This window comes from Equus asinus, chromosome 6 (assembly GCF_041296235.1).
Source record: "Equus asinus isolate D_3611 breed Donkey chromosome 6, EquAss-T2T_v2, whole genome shotgun sequence".
Taxonomy (NCBI): domain Eukaryota; kingdom Metazoa; phylum Chordata; class Mammalia; order Perissodactyla; family Equidae; genus Equus; species Equus asinus.
This window is the reverse complement of record NC_091795.1, coordinates 74,483,657-74,496,821: the sequence shown is the minus strand read 5'-3', so window position 1 is coordinate 74,496,821 and position 13,165 is coordinate 74,483,657.

The following is a 13,165-nucleotide window of genomic DNA, read 5'->3' as shown; positions in this document are numbered from 1 at the left end:
AGAAGCCTGGCCAAGTGCCAAGAACGGCAGATAACATGCCGTTTGATTTCCTTGTGGCTGCACTAGCCGTATTTCAGTGTTAGGAAGGAGTCCACTTTCCTTTGACATGGATGTGTTCAGAAAGTTATTTCGTCACACCGCCCCTTTGCATTTTCTACCTAATTTCTTTTAAGGGCGGATGGGGGGGAAGGGCTGGGGCGGAGGAGGGCTTCATTCCATAACAAGTAGAATAGAATATATTTAAATCCACGCAGTTTAGACAGTGAATAATCCTTTTTTTTTTTTTGCTGTAATGTTATTGCTTTTGACAGTATTTGGCTGGGTGTGACACTCAGTTCACAATGGGTTACGATTTGTTTGGTCAATTATTGGTTGGGTAGGTGCTTAGAATTATTGAAAGTGAGAAAAATTGTTTTCATAGTGATGGCATATTTACAAAATTATATTTAACCATAAATTGGCATATGTTGCATTGTGTAGGCATTTAATTAAAGAATTTTCGCATTGGTGCCAGTACATTTTATTTTGTAGTTCTCAAACATTTTTGTGTCTAATGGATAAATGCCCCCTATCCTTAATAGTGCTTTTTGTAGTTCTTTATTTTGCCTCATCTGGAGTGGGGGAAAGAATTAACGTTGATTATGTACAGTACCTCGTGTGTGTTTGACATGGTATTACTCCCTTGATCCATATTATTTTCTGCAGTCATCATAAGGCTGTGTAAGTATTACTTCCGTTTTAGAGATGAGGACTAAGCTTCAATGGCTTAATGATCTGTCATAAATGGTCAAACCAATAAGGAACTGTATTTTGAGACTGAGGCATATGTGAATATGTATTCCTTTTTATTTGACTAGTCAAATAAGGATTTATAAGCAGGATGTGAAAAGACAGGAAGAGCTAGCTAGTTGAATTTGTTTAAGCTTGTGCATATTATACATAATTACCTCATTATAATAAAAGTGGAATAATTATTTGTTCTCATAGGGTTGTTGAAGGTTCTAAAAAGAGTAATGCTTACCGCAAAATCAGTTTGACAAAAAGGTTTCATTCTTGACTCACTTTTTGATGTAAGTTGTAGCATGTACCATGAGTGAATGAACACATGATGATTCCTCTAAGTTACTTGTTCTTCTCTTTCTAATGCAAATTGTTAGATTAAATGGAGGGTAGCCAACACAAAGGTTTTTTTTTTAACTATTATTTAAAATAATTCTGTAATGGATTTTGCTGCAATAAAAACAGTGCTTTTAGGGGCCAGCCTGGTGGCGCAGTGGTTAAGTGCACACGTTCCCCTTCAGCAGCCGGGGTTCACCAGTTCGCATCCCGGGTGCAGACATGGCACCGCTTGTCCAGCCATGCTGTGGCAGGCGTCCCACATATAAAGTAGAGGAAGATGGGCACAGATGTTAGCTCAGGGCCAGTCTTCCTCAGAAAAAAGAGGAGGACTGGTGACAGATGTTAGCTCAGGGCTAATCTTCCTCAAAAAATACAAAAACAATGCTTTTAAAAGTAAATGTCATCATTGCTATAGAATCTACTAGGAGTCTTTTGCATTTGGTTTCAAATTGTTTATATTGTAACCTGGGTATCTAAAGACCTCATTCAAGCTGAATTTAATAGAATGAAAAGAACACCAATCTGGGTGTTGGGGAGCCCTGGTTTTTGCCTCAGATCTGTATAAGAATTTGCTAACACTTAGCATTGTCTAAAGTCCATGAGCTATCTTTGAGAGATGAGTTTTCTGTGTAGAAGGTGTTCAACTAGAAATCATGAATGATCTTAGTTTAAAGACCAGCCTTTCCAGATCTTCTTGAAAAGCGTAAAGAGAAATCGTATTTTATACATGTGAAAAAAATGTAGAAGGGAAGATTGAAATGAAAACTGATTTCACTTTTCAGAAGAACATCTTATTCGTCACAACCTTGAAAAGTATTATAAGGGAAGTTTTGAATTAGGTACTAGTTAAAAATTTATGCGGGTAAGATTCTTAAGAAAGTTACTTCTAAAATCTATAGAAGGGTAATTTTTATAATGCCAAGTAATTTGCCTTTAGAATGACCCTCTAACAGGGAGAAAAAAGAAAGACCATAGATTTGCTCATGTTGCTCCTCAGTGAAAGTTTGTGTATGCTACTAATAAAGTCCTTTTTAGCTTGCACAGTGAAAACAGTACTTTCCCCCCCCCTAAATATTAGCATGTAGAATTAATCTTGTAGGGTCTCGAATACTCTTACATTACTAAAGAATGGTGTTTTTTGAATCCAGTCGCTGGCTTTGTTAGCATATTTTCTGAGCCCTGGAAATTTTTAGAGAAAGTTACAAAGTTTGAGGACAATTATCTTGCCTATGTTTAAATTGAGGAATAGGTAGAGATATAGATACGGACCATATAGATAGAGATATATAGGGACATAACCAGGTCCTTCTAGAATAAAATCTCCAAACTTGATCTCTGTTCTTTCCCCAACAAGGCTTCAACCCAGGTGCGATGTTCTGTCAATCTGTGAACCAGGCACATGGTGAACTAGATAGACACTGGTCTAATTTGGATACAGTAAGAGTTGATTAGACTCTAACCCAGAGGTGATAAACCAGCATCCATATCAGGCCAAGAGTTATGTTTTGTTTGGTCTAACTAATAATTTAAAGAACTTTTAGGTGTCATTCAAAAGTTTGGAGAAAACATCTTAAAATCTGGATTTCTGCGGCTGGCCCAGTGGTGTAGTGGTTGAGTTTGGCGCACTCTGTTTTGGTGGTCCAGGTTCATGGGTTTGGATCCCGGGCACGGACATACACCGCTCATCAAGTCATGCTGTGGCAGCAAACCACATACAAAATAGAGCAAGATGGGCATGGATGTTAGTTCAGGGCCAATCTTGATCACCAAAAAAATAAAATAAAATGTGGACTTCTGGGTTTTCTTGAAAACATAAATCAGATGAGTTGCAGCAGTAGGCTCTTTTACCCATCAAGGCAATGATTGGCTTGGCTTGAGAAGGCTACCCCTTCTAGATTGGGCATGAATCTACCAGTTCTCTGTGGCTTCTGGATCCCATGTCAAATGCATATATACCTACCACTTTACTTTTCCCTTGTAGGTTTGAGATTTCCAATCTCTTTTATTCTTTTACTTCTTAATCATATTGATCACTTCTTCTACCCTACTTCTCATAGGCCTCCTCTGCCTCTTCCAGCATAGGGTAAGAAAATTTTTCCTCTACTCTGCTAGGTTTATGAATAGGGCCTGCAAATTAACCTGACATAGATTAACAGGAGAAAAGGCACACAAATTTTATTGATGTTATTTCATTTTTTTTTTATGTTCACAGTGCTTCACAGAAAAGAAGTGAAAACACCAAAGAGGTGGTTAGACTTGAGAGTTTATATACTGTTTTAACAAAGAGTGATAAGTTGTGAAGTGACTAAACAAAGGGAAAGGGGTTTGAGCTTCTAGGGGTGGTAAATTGTAGGAAGGTAAATGTATGGAGAAACTAATGGATGATAAGGATTATTTTAGTAAGGTTTCTTTGTGCAGACTCATCTTGGCGCCAACTTTATTTCTTCTCCCTGGCCTTGAAACTCCCCTAGAGTGGGGATTTATGGCAGTCCTAGTTTCTCAGAAGTTTCTGCTTTTAGTCAGTTAATGGAAGCTCTGAGAAGACTTCTTTCTGCATCTGTTGATTCCCAGTTACCTTCAGCTCAAAATAATCTGTATGCCAAAGTGGCGTATTTTGGGGTGGCATGTTCTGATCTCCTTCACTAGTCATATGGAACTCCTATTCACTTAACACGTCTTGTCCTTCCATGCCCCTATAATTTGTGCAAGTTGTTTCCTCTGCCTGGAATCCCCTTTCCCTCATTCTCTGCCTGGCAGATTCCTCTTGCACAATCTTTTGAGAATTAGTTTGGAGGAAGCCTTCTCTGTATTAGGCATTCATTCTCTGCCTCCTAAAGCTTCCTTAGCACTTTGTCCCAGATAACATTCCTTCTCCAGGTAAGCACACGCAGGTGCCCTCTGCTCGCTCTGCTGCTTTGCTTATGTTCTACCCCATCCTCTAGGTTTAGCTCAGCTTCACTGCCCCAGAGAGAAGGTATTCCCTGACTGTACTAGTTAAAGTTAATTTTCCTAGGGGCCGGCCCCATGGCCAAGCACTAAAGTTCACGTGCTCCGCTTCAGCGGCCCAGGGTTTCACTGGTTCAGATCCTGGATGTAGACCTGGCACCGCTCATCAAGCCATGCTGAGGTGACGTCCCACACAGCAGAACCAGAAGGACCTACGACTAGAATATACAACTATGCACTGGGGGGCTCTGGGGAAAAGAAAACAAAAAAAAGAGGAAGACTGACAACAGACGTTAGCTCAAGGCCAATCTTTAAAAAGAAGAGATAATTTTCCTGTTCTAGATTTCTAAGGTAGTAGTGCCCAACTTGACTATCATGACTATCTGGAGGACTTGAATGAAGATTCCTGGGCCTGGCCTCTGATGAGTCTTACGTCAACATTTCTGGGGGTGGGTTTAGGAATCTATTGTTTTTAAAACCACCTCAGATGGTTTCATAATGAGTCCTTCATAATTTAACATTTATTAAGGTTATATTTTTATGTTGCCTATTTAGGATGTTCTGATCTTTTCTCTCCAGTTGCTATAAAACCATGCCCATCCTACATATTGCTTAGTACGTTGATGCATACACAATAGGCATAAAAAAAGTTAATTAGTTGATTGACAAGAAAATTTTCCCTTTCTCATGACCAGATTTTGCTTTCTTCTGAAAGAATAAAGTGATTCTTTGCAAGGACTAAATAAGTATACGACAATGAATTATACTCTGAGTTCTTGGATCCTCCCGGAATTCAGTCATTGCCTATTTAAAACTAGGCTATTCTGGCAAGATGATGTGTTCTCTGCTGACTTAGATTGTTCTTAGCAACTTTGTCTTTTATCCTAGTGCAGTGATCCTTTATGGGGTGGGGGGTTAGAATCCTCAAGAAGACTTTTCAAGCTCTCCACTCACAGGAGTCCCTATGAGCATCATAGCATTGTGATGAGAGATGCTACCGATTGGGAATTTGCTGTGAACAAAACAGGGCTAAAGCAGAATAGACTGTAAATGGCTGTCCTAGGGAGGACTTGTCAGTATGACCATTCTGATTAGATAAGTGAACTTGAGGCTGATTTTGAATATCCTCAGCAAATCTTAGTTTCCAATTCTTAGTAACAATTGCATAATTAATTACTTTATTATTACAATGGATCCTTGTTTACAAACACAGTAGAGATAAGAAAAGATATTTTAAGCAGAAACAATTATATTCAAATCCTTGTGTTGGATTACTTTGTGTTTCAGAGAATTTGGGTAAAGTCCCATAAACTTGACTCTGAAGAGAACTCATTCTAGACCAGTGCTTCTCAGCCATTTCCAAGAGAGAATTAAGCCCTAATGCCCTAAGGTAGCCATTGTACTTAGTAATTAGCTTCTCTCCAACGCATCTAGAGTGCTTGCTCTTTATGTATTATTCTTGGGAGAAGTGAGGGAAGAGTCACTAAAATCATTTTCTCTATGGCTCAGATCTCTCCTATGATTGCAAAAGGCAAAATTATCTAGACCCTTGTGGTTTTCAAACCTTTTTGTGTATCATAATTACCTGGAGGCTTTTTAAAGTACAGATTGCAGCCGGCCAGTGGCTAGTGGTTAAGGTCACATGCTCTGCTTCCTTGGCCCAGGCTTCACAGGTTCGGATCCTGGGTGCAGACCTAGCACTGCTGGTCAAGCCACACTGTGGCGGCATCCCACATAAAATAGGGGAAAATTGGCACAGAGGTTAACTCAGTGACAGTCTTCCTCAGGCAAGAAATAAAGTAAAACAAAATAAAAAAATAAAACACAGATTGCCAGGCCCCACCCCTAGAGATTCTGATTCAGTAGGTCTGGGATGAGGCCTAAGAATTTGCATTTCTAATGAATTCCTAGGTAATAGCTGACTCTGCTGGTGTAGACACCATAATTTGAGAACTGCTGATCTAGACAAACTCTTACATTGTTTAAAAAGGTTCATGTCAATCAGTAAGAATGAATTTACATCACGACCTAGTATATACAGGCATGTGCACACACGCACACAACTGAAACAGTTTCATGAAACAAGACACACTCCTTGCTATGTTCTGTGCACTGTGGGGTTTTTTTTTTCTCACTCTATTCCATTTATTAAAATACACTGGTTGGCAGCCACTAAATTAATCTTTCAGGTCACTAATAGGTTGTGAGCAGCAGTCTGAAAAACAATAGATGAGGAAGTCAGTTTTTTCCAGCTTTAGCATTTCACTCTATGGCTTAACTGCCATAATTTTACAGGTAAGTCCAAGAGGCTCCAAGCACAAGAGCCTAAATGCTGGGCACCCACTAAGGATTCAAACACATCTGGGAAGGCTAATGGGAAGATGTTTGGGACCCAGTGAGCAAGTACCTGAACCTGAAGGCTTACTGTCAGCATCCTTTAGCAGTGAAAAACCAACTTCCAAGCACTCAACCAGATTGGGTAAAGAACTCACCCTAAGCAGACAGCATGACTGTATGAATTTAGTCAGAGATCCTGACTAAGGCTTCTCGAGGAGTAATGGTTATGAGCATATTCTAGGGCGGTGACACTTAACCGGACTTCTGACTTGGCTCAAAGGAAACCTGGGTCTAATTCCTAGAGTATGAAAAGAGCGCTAAAGGAGAACTGTAGGGAATTTTTTTTTTTTTTTTTTTTTACCGTTAGTAATGATGAACTGATAAATAAATGGCAAGCAATAGGATATATTGGAGAATATGAGGAAGTCATTTGGTGTAAAACTAATTCAGCCTGACCTTGCGTTTCTAAAAGAGTCTGATGTGGCCCTTGAGCATGTGTTGTATATCTGCTTTAAGTATTTACTGTGTCCCAAAGACAAGAACAATGCCCTTAAAGATGAGGATGGGGGCCGCCCTAGTGGCATAGTGGTTAAGTTTGCACGCTCTGCTTCGATGGCCCAGGGTTCGCGGGTTTGGAGCCTAGGCGTGGAACTATGTACTGCTTGTTAAGCCATGATGAGATGGTGTCCCACATACAAAATAGAGGAAGATTGGCATAGATGTTAGCTCAGGGCCAGTCTTCCTCACCACACACACACACACACACAAAGATAAGGATGTACTTTCCTCTGCATTGGCATTTCCTTAAAGATAAGCATCTCTCCCTAGGCTAGGAATTGATTGTTGGCCTGCTGCACTCACCTGTGACCACCCACCTCGAGACCACTGACCTACTGCATTCCCAGAATTGCTGTGCCAACAAAGCAATCTCGTAACTATTGTAAAAGGGACATTCTAATCATATGTGATACATGCTCTTTGACAGTATATAACCAGTCTGTACACCCCACTTCTTTGGAGTGCTCCATTCCTTTGTGAAAGGACTCTCCCAGGCTCTATAGTCCTCAGATCTGGCTCATAATAAACTCACCTCAATTTTGATTTATAGATTGGTTATGGATTGTTCACATCAACAGAACTGATACCTGAACCCATGTCCTCTGATTCTCAACCTGGTTCATAAGTGTTTTGGTTGTCGTATATATGTATGGGTATATTTATTTATTTAATGAGCAGGATGGACCCTGACAGTCAAGTGTGTCCTCCAGAAGTCCCTACGTGAATGCGTGTCCCCCAGAAGACTCCCCCAAAGTGACTGTGACTATCCATCCATGACCCCGAACCAGGGACAGATCCTAGAGAGCGCTGACCAGCAGGCCAAGTGACATGAGAACACACAGTTCACTCCCCACACATCTGCCCCAAGACCTCTAGGCCTATGTGAACAGAGGCCACCCCAGTCCAGCAGGCCATTTTTCCTGGAGCTTTTGGTTCCCTGCACTACAGTCCTGATGTGGAGTGGGGAAGGTAGCTGGGGTCAGACCCCTTGTGGCCCATGTTGGGAAGATACACAGGGCTTCTCTGGGAGTCAAGTCTCCCAGGTGACTCACATCAGGAGACTTCCCACTGTGCCTGTGTGGGAGATTGGAATTGGCCACCCCAAGATATGTCTCTTTGGCATGACGATTGTTTTGGGCTGGTTACTTTTGAAAACTGTAGACATGAGAGAAACTCTGAAAAGTAGAAGTTACCCTTTGTAAGAGACATTTACATTTGTAAAGGAAAGCTCCATCTGTAAGGTGTCTCCTTCTCTGTACCAGGAAGAAGGGAAGATGACCTTATCTCTATTTTTCTCTCTTTTTTTTTTTTTTTAAAGATTGGCACCTGAGCTAACAACTGTTGCCAATCTTTTTTTTTTTTTTTCTGCTTTTATCTTCCCAAACCCCCATACATAGTTGTATATCTTAGTTGCAGGTCCCTCTAGTTGTGGCATGTGGGACGCCACCTCAATGTGGCCTGACGAGCAGTGCCATGTCCACGCCCAGGATCTGAAACTTGCACCGCCACAGCGGAGCACGCAAACTTAACCATTCGGCCACAGAGCCAGCCCCATGACCTTATGTCTAAAAACTCTTATCAATGTGGAAGGCAAGGACCTAAATCTATATAATAACCTTACTCTTTTTTACTGTGCTTTTCTGGTAATCTTCCAGAAGTGACTCTTCCACCCCCAACATCCTCCTTTGTAACTGAAGATGGTATTTAAGATGAGAACCTCTGCCATTTTGACGAGTTGCTCAGTTTTCCTGAGTCTCTCCCATGTACACGTTATAAAGCTTTGTTTAATTTTCTCCTGTTATTCTGTCTCATGTGAATTTAATTTGTAGCCCAGCCAGAAGGACCTAGAGTGGGTAGAGGAAATGTCTTCCTCTCCTATACCTGGAATGGCAAGGCTAAGGAGTTCCCATGAGATCTGGCTTCAGGGAGACGGGTAACTATTTTGAAGCAAGATGGACCTTGGCATTGCAATGTGTCCCCTGGGGGTGTCACTCAGAAGTCCCCACCACTGCCCAGTCTATCCCTACAACTCCCCCACTGCAGACCAATCCCAGGGTGCCTCGTTGCTTAGTCACTCAGCCCACAAAGTGATGTTTGCTCCTGTGCACCTGTCCTCAGATACCAGGCCCTCCTGGCCTGTTTGACAGGGCCTGCCCTTGCCCACCAGGCCATCCTTCTGGGGTTCAGTTCCCCTCATTAGGACATTGATGAGGAGGTTTGAATGATGTAACCATTAGACTCCATATGGCCCTGCTGTTCTTATGGGACTAAAGGGCTTGTATGGCAGTCTTTATTGCGGGTTTTTTAAATATTTGGCTGAGGAAGATTCTCCCTAAGCTAACATCTGTGCCAGTCTTCCTCTATTTTCTATGCAGGCCACCACCACAGCATGGCCATTGACCAGTGGTCTAGGTCCACACCTGGAACCAAACCGGGCCACTGAAGTGGAGCACTGATCTTGACCTCTAGGCTGGAGGCTGACCCCTAGTCCTTGTTGTTTTTAATCCAAAGTGTTTTCCTTACATAAAAATATTTTTTTGATTGTGAGTTACAACTTGTTGTGATATATTCTATCAACATAATAATAGATTTTTGGGAAAGCAATGTCATGCACATGAATTTCTTTTCACATTAAAAAAATACATACACTACATGATCACAATCAAAGTTTGAGTTTAATCCTTTTATACATTTAGAATCTAAAGATTCTTCTGGGTCACTTTTTACCGTTGACAAACTTGCGCAGCATCGTGGTAACACTGACATCACTTGGATAGGATGAGTGAGCAATCCCCGGGGATGAGGAAGACTCCCTGGGATGAACTTTGTGTGATTGAATGGAGGGTGGTGCTTTCACCTGCTTTAGGGAGCCATGACAAAGACCAGATTTGTGCAACAAGAGTTTTGGGCATGCGGAGACATTTTGAAACATTCCTTTGAGACATTCAGATGGAACTGTTGGATAAGCAATTGGATAAAAGAGTCTGGAGTTGAATGGAGAGGTCTGGACTGGAGATCTAGATTCCTGAGTTACCTCTGAAAAGGTAAGATTTGAAACTGGAGAGGGCTGGGATTACCTAAAAGGAGACTATAGTGAGAGAGGAAAAGAATTGTTTGAGAGGGGGCCGGCCGGGTGGCGCAGTGGTTAAGTTCGCGCGTTCCACTTCTTGGCGGCCCGGGTTTCGCCGGTTCGGATCCCGGGTGCACCCGGACATGGCGCCGCATGTCAAAAGCCATGCTGTGGTAGGCATCCCACATGTAAAGTGGAGGAAGATGGGCACGGATGTTAGCTCAGGGCCAGCCTTCCTCAGCAAAAAGAGGAGGATTGGCAGTAGTTAGCTCAGGGCTAATCTTCCTCAAAAAAAAAAAAAAAAATTTGAGAAACCCCAGTATTTAGTGGCTGATAAAAGAGGTGAATGTAAAAATGAGATAGAGAAAAAAGGCAGATAGAGAGGAGGCAAGTCAGAGGAGTGTTGTACTGTGGATGTTAAGAATAGAGAGTTTCAGGATGGAAAGTAGGGACAGCTGTGTCAAATGCTGCCGACAGGTCTACCAGGATGAGGATAAAAAAATGTCCAATTAATTTAGTTACCTGGAGTCGTTAGTGATGAGGATTTTTAGGCTGCTTAATTTTAAAATGGCTTATGATGAGGATTTTTAGGCTGGTTAGTTTTAAAACTACAGATGAGATTCAGGCTCCAAGGAGTGGAATTTGTTTGCCCCTTTGTTGGGAAACATTTACATTTCTAAGGGAAACCTCTATCTGTGAAGATGCCTCCCTGTCTGTGCCAGGAAGAAGGGGGGATGGTCTTATCTCTGGAAGCTCTTAATCAATGCCAGAGGCAAGAACTTAAGTTGGTTGCTGTCTGGCAATCTCATGTAACTGATTTAGGGTGGTGGCTTCTGACCTTTACTTAATCCGATTTGATTCTTGTCTAAAAGTCATGGGATCACCCAATGACCAGACCCCACCTGCACTGATACCATTTTAACTTTTTTCATGTTCTTTCCTTTGTCTTGTAAAGAGATGAATCATATACCTATGCCTTAAATTTAGCCCTAACCCTCAACTCGGGGCAGCAGCAGGAGCTCTGTCTGCCTGTGGGTCCTGTCCCCATGCTATTCCACACTATTCTCTAAATAAAAGAGCACTACTGCCAGATCTTGAGAGTCTAAGAAATCTTTCTTTCGACTCCTCGGCTCACCGACCCCGCATCATTTCGTGACCTCAGGAAGAGCTGTTTCATTGAGGTAATGGAGCCTAAAGCAAGACTGAAATATGTTATTGACTGAATGAGAGGTGTGGAAGTGAGGATGGTGAGTTTAGAGAAGAACTTTCGAGAACTTTGATTTTTAAGGGATAAAGATGAAAGCAATAGGGATGTTGCTAGACAATATGTGGACTCAAGGGAGCTTTGTTGTTTACAATTTGAGCATGTTTAAAAGCCAATAAAAAGGGTCTCCTGAGAGTGAGGGATTTTATAAAAATGACAGAAGACCAAATTGATAAGGACATTTTTAAAAGTTTGGGAGGGGGAAGGATCCAAAGTAACTGACAGAGTCTCTCCTTTGACCAAACTTGAGTCAGGCTCCTCTGAGTCCTCTTTTTGACCTGCCCTGACCTTGAGCTCTATCCTTATCTAGTGGCTCTGCCCTTTTTAGTCCAATTTTAGCAAGAATCCTGCTGAGTCAGTCTAGCAAAAAATCCCCCACCCTTGATATCTGGTCAAATTCCTAATTCCCCACCCTAATATCTTATCACTCTGGCCTGCCTTCAGCAAAAATCCTGTCAGTTTAATCAGAATCCCCCTTACCCCTGATGTTTCCTCTTAGTAATTTTCCATCCACTGACCCCCCCACTGTTCCTTAGCTATAAATCTCTACTTGTCCTTGTTGTATTTGCAGTTGAACCCAACCTCTCTCCTGCAAAGAACCCACTGTAGGGGTTTCTTTGAACCAAGTCCACCTTGCCGTCTTTAACAAGTGTCATGAATATTTTTTTCTTTAACAGTACTAGAGTATGGATGAGCCTTGGAGGTTGGGAGAATAGTAATCCATGTTATGCAGTGACAAAATAGGTGATGAAACTATTTCCTGCAATAGCTTGGGAGACATATATCTAATAAATTTTAGGCCTAGGGAACAAGATGGGAAAACAGAATATTAGAAGCTTATGAAGGTGTCCATTGGCTGCATTTGCAAGGTATTATTTGAAAGAGAAGAACTCAGAGAAGAATTGCCGTGTTGCAATCAGGAATGTTAAGGAGTGCTCAAATTCAGGAGCTTGCTTTTCTAAGACACAATTGCCTCTTAACTAGAAAGAGCTGATACTCAGAAGGCTTCTGAGGAACAAAAGCCAATTAAAACTCAGTCTGTGTCAAGGGTCAAACTCTCTGATGTTAAAACAATGGAATAAACTAAGATGTTTCAGAGTAAGGATCCAGCTAAATGTGTCTCGTGCAGTAAATCCCTTCCAGGACTCAAGGAAAAGAGATTAAATGTGAAGGAAACTTCACATTGGCCTTATAAACAAGTGTGCACAATTAATGTGAGAGTCTTGAGGGGAAGAAAGCAAAGCAAGGTAGTGATTCTGAGAACTCTGCCTAAAAAAGAAAAATAAAATTACGGAGGTAGAACTGACAAGAATCAGAATATGGGAGACATGTTTAAGGGAGTTAATCTGGCAAAAAAAATCACATACCTGCTGGAAGAAGCCCATGACTGACTCAGACTTAACAATGATCTTGTGTCCTGAACCTTCTATGGGCAAGAAGCAGCTTGAGAAAGCTGCCCAGTACTGAAGGAGGGGCTTCTACCCAATCCTACGTCAAGTGTGGCCAAGGAGGATGATGGACATGGAAGAATCTCCCAGAGGGTGGAATCAAGGTTCACAGAGCCATTTTCAGGGGCTTCCTCTGGACTTTTCCCACCATAAGGGCTTTTATTCCACAGGTCAGAGAGCCAATGTGAAGGTTCCTTCATCTGCTGAGTATATCCGTCTCTTATTCACGCAGAGGCTTGGGAAATGACCAGAGGCTGTGTCTGTTTGGCTAGCTGGGAGATGGCCTTGAGCTATGACTCCATAATGCTCCCACCCTAAAGTGCAGTGGGCATGACAGCATTTTGGTTCCCTTCATACTGATGTCAGCTCAGACTCTGTATCTAACAGATCTGGGTATTCCCTTTACTCTGTGTATAGTTACTC